Source organism: Chenopodium album, chromosome 8, assembly GCF_948465745.1.
Source record: "Chenopodium album chromosome 8, dcCheAlbu1.1, whole genome shotgun sequence".
Classification (NCBI taxonomy): domain Eukaryota; kingdom Viridiplantae; phylum Streptophyta; class Magnoliopsida; order Caryophyllales; family Amaranthaceae; genus Chenopodium; species Chenopodium album.
This window is the reverse complement of record NC_137841.1, coordinates 54,349,627-54,354,409: the sequence shown is the minus strand read 5'-3', so window position 1 is coordinate 54,354,409 and position 4,783 is coordinate 54,349,627.

Here is a 4,783-nt window from a genome sequence, read left to right as displayed (position 1 = left end):
ATTTACTGAACTGGACCCGGTTTGAGCCTTATATGCGGCCCAATGATCTAGAGGAGGGCCTAATATGGATTTATCTTTCCTAATGCAATTAGGAATGGTTTTAGTCTTCTAGATTCTTCTAGAAGGTTCTTTTCATTCCTAATTTAATTAGCATTGATAAATTGACTTTTGTTGGGTTTTCAGAGTTTTAATTAAAATCAAAGAACATATTTTGAGGAAGATACGATTTTATCCTCCTGTACGGCAATTTTTATCTGATTTTAAGAAAACGCGTGAATTTCCATATCAGCGCCAAACGCCAGTTGTAGCGCCTGGCGCTAGCATTGGCGCCTGGCGCTAATGTTGGCGTCTGGCGCCAGGCCAATAGCCAGCGTTGGCGCTAATCAGATTTTACCTGCAACAGAACTCTGTTTTGATATTTTATCTTTTTGGCTGATTTTCTTTATAAATAACGTCGTAAAACACCGTTTTCATTCACGAATTCTCATCAACAATCATCAATTCTCTCTCATTCTCTTCAATAATCATATACCAACTCTCATCAAGTTACTCTCTCTCTCTCTTTTTCTAAACTAGCCTTTTACATACAAAATTCCGCATTCATTAGATCTAGATACACCTAGCCATATTCGAAGTTGCCTTCGCCCTAGACATGAAAAGTTTAATTTCTGAGGGTTTGGTCCCAAATCTCTCTTTCCATAATTTAATTTAATTGTTGTTTTAATTATTATTTTCCTTGAAGTTACTAACGTGTGTATTTTGTTATTAGAAAGAGGTACAAGGCATCCAAGTAAGTACTTTAATGGTTTTTATTGATGTTATGATATAGAAATCATGCTTAAATTGTTATTTTGATTCCTAGTATCATGTCTAAGGTAACTTTAATATCAAGTATGATGAAAAGTATGATGTTTCCTATGTTCTTCCTAATATTTATGATTGTTAGTATCATGTTAGGGTTAAATATTTGATTTTTATTGTTTAGTGACATGCTAGGGTTTGTTATTAATCTTGTTAGTATCATGCCTAGGATCTTGCTATTATTATTATACTTTAACATGATTATTTTATGATGATGATTATAAGTATTTTTATAGTTGTTATAATTATTATGATTGTTATTATATATGTTGCTTGATGATTTTATTGTTATTGCTTGATCACGCCTTTTATGCATGTTTAAAGGGAATATGTAATTGTAATCATGCTTAATAAGATAATTAATAATCTTGTTTAGGGTTAATTTGATTATAATTCAAGTGATCGCCAATAATAGTTTTATTTGTGCATTAATATTCAATCAACATAGATAAACATGTTTAGGGTTAATCCTATTGATTGCATGTTAGTCAGAAAGCGCACATGAATACGATCTGAATAAAGTAGAGGCCTATTATTAGGGCAGGTTCAATCTCTTTTAGGTTGTATTTGTACCTTCATCTCCGAACCCTATTTGGTTTAAGACCTTATGGAGTTGACGATCTCTTGGATCGTTAAGGGGTGTAACCTTCACCTCGTGAACGGTTTACAAGTTCCTAAAAACTTGTTGGCGACTCTTTTGCTCTATCTTCTTCCCTTTTGGACGCCACCGTACTTTAGTGTATGATCACAGTGGGGTTCAAGCTAAGGGATTAACGCTTGAAATATTCCCCACAAATCCTCTTTGGTTTGAGCCTTCATCGAAGTATAATGTCCAAGTATCATCCTTTGTAACCATTAAGTCTTCGTCCGGAAGTCGTTCTCATGCATTGGTGTTGAGTCTTCGATCGGGAAATCTGCTAAGAAGTCCGAAACCACAGATCCTTTGATGGCTTTTTAAGGCATAAACCTCACATCAAATTGGGCTAAGTTGACTATCCATCTGGATATTTGCCCGTTGAGTGTGGATTTCCCAAAGAGATAATTAAGGGGATCTATTCGAGATACCACATATACCGCGTGGACGAGCATGTAATGTCTTAGCTTGGTTGTGGCCCACACTAGTGCGAGGCACAATTTTTCAAGTGGTGTGTAGCGTAGTTCATACTCGATCATCTTCTTATTTAGATAGTAGATGAAGTTTTCTTTACCTTCTACTTCTTACACGTGCATTGCTCCCATCGTTTCTTTAGTAACTATTAGGCATAGGGGAAGAGAGATTCCTAGATGTGCAGGTGCTAATACAGGAGGATTAGCGAGATAGACTTTGATCTTATCAAACGCTTTTTGACATTCTTCGTCTCATATTACCGGCACGTTGTTTTTAAGCTTCTTGAATATTGGTTCACATATCGTAGTGAGTTTAGATATGAACCTACTTATGTATTGCAACCGGCCAATAAACCCTTGAATCTGTTTCTCAATCTTGGGCGGTGGCATTGACATGAGTGCTTTAATCTTGGTTGGATCTATCTCTATTCCTTTAGAGCTAATAACATAGCCTAAGAGTTTTCCTGAGGTGACTCCAAAAGCACACCTGGCTGGGTTTAGCCTCATATTATATTTCCTTAATCTTTCAAAGAAATTTCTTACGGCTATTTGATGTCTTGGATATCGTCCACATATACTTCAACCTCTTTATGCATCATGTCATGGAGTAAGGTAGTTGCTGCTCTTTGGTAAGTGGCACCCGCGTTATTTAACCCGAAAGACATCACCGTGTAACAGTAAATGCCCCAAGGTGTCATGAAGGTGGTCTTTTCCATATCTTCTTCGGCCATGAGGATCTGGTTATACCGTGTGTACCTATCCATAAATGAGAGAAGCGCGTGATTGACTGTATTATTTACTAGAATATTGATGTGTGGTAAAGGGAAGTCGTCCTTTGGACTTGTATAGACACCTGATTGTGTCTCCCCGGAAACCAAACCCAGTGATGAATACTTTTCACGTCATTGAATATCAAACGAGGTGAAATGTTAAAAAGTCTCGTGAATTCTTCTGTTTTCTAAAGTAATTTAGTAAAAATAAATTCTTATTTTGAAAATCATTCATTTCGCTTCATATTTATGAAAAACATCTAATCAAGTTTAGTTTATTCCATAATTTGGGTCCAATAATTGTATAGTTGGAAGGTTCTTGAAAAGATCTTTCCAACAATATATTATAATCCTAATTCTGAGTTATATCGAGAAAGTTATGGCTAAAATACTAAACTTGGCCCTAAACGAGTTTTATATACAGCCCAATGATCATGTGGATGGTCCATTAATTATAATTGTATTCCTAAAGTCGTTAGGATTTATCTTAATCTTCTTGAAGATTATTTTGAGCTCTAAAGGGATTAGGATTCGTAATTATAATTATTATTGATTTTGAAAAGATAAAGAATTCTATTTGGAAAAAAAAAGTATTAAATCTGGTTTAATAAAAGATAAGTACGGACTCTAAGTAACCCAATTCCATTGGAAGAAGAACTCCGTACAAAAAATCTCCCGTACAGATACTATCGCGCCGGATAGGTCCATCGCGCCGCGATAGAGCCATCACGTCGCGATAGCCCTGTCATGTCGCGATGATGCTGGTTTTACTCCGAGTCAGATTATGACTCTTTTCTTATCATTTCGGTCGATTTTTCTCTATAAAGAGGGTCAATTTCCCCATTTTCAAATCATCAACAATCATCTATTCTCTCTTATTCTCCCTAAGCTAAAGCTTATTCTTTGTCTCTATTCTTTTTCTAAGCCTGGCCTTTACAAAGTACACCATACGTCCATCACGAGACTTAGACACACATACCAAGCTCGAAGCTACCTTAGACCTCGACGTGAAAGGTTGATAGTTTTGAGGGTTTGGTCCCAAATCTAATTTCAATTCTTTATTATAATTGTTTGATTTAATATTTTCATTCAAGTTACTAATGTGTGTATTGTTTTGATAGAAAGATGTATGATGCATCAAATTAAAGTAAATAATTTGATTACTTAATTATTCTTTTGATATAGAAATCATGTTTAGATTATTATATTAATTCCTAGTATCATGTTAGGATGCTTTTATTGATCTCTAGTGTCATGATTAATGCTTTGATTTTTAATGTTTAGTGACAACCTAGGATTTGTTATTAATCATGTTAGTATCATGCCTAGGATCTTGCTAATATTATTATGCTTTGATGAGAATGTTGCTTTGATGATGATGATGATTGTTGTGTCAATATTATCACGTTGCTTGATATTATTGTCATTGCTTGATTGCGCCCTCTCTTGCAGGATTAAAGGGAATTTATAATTCAAATCACGCTTATAAAGATAATTAATAATTTTATTTAGGCTAATATGATTTTAATTCAAGTGATCGCCAATAATAGGTTTGTTTGTGCATTAATAATCAACAAACATAGATTAAACAGGTTATGATTAATATATTGATTGTATATTAATCGAAAAGCGCACATGAAAGAACAAAGTAGAGGCCTATTTAGGGCGGGTTCAATCTCTTTTAGGTTGGATTCGTACCATCATCCCCGAATATCCAGTCATGGTTCAGAACCACTATGGAGTTAGCAATCTCTGTGATCATGAATGGTTGTAACCTTCACCTCGTGAACGGTTTACAAGTTCCTAAAACTTGTTGGCGACTCTTTTGCTCTAGATTCCTTCCCTTTGGACGCCACCATGCTTAAATGCATGATTATATTGGGGCTAAAAGTTGGGTGACTTGAAATATTCCCTACAGTTTTTGGCGACTCCAATGGGGAGGATTTCTATTTTAATTCCTAAAATTTATTTTGGCAATAATTTAGATCGAGTGGATGAGACTTGAAACGTTTTAAATATTCATGTGCGTAATATTGATTAACATT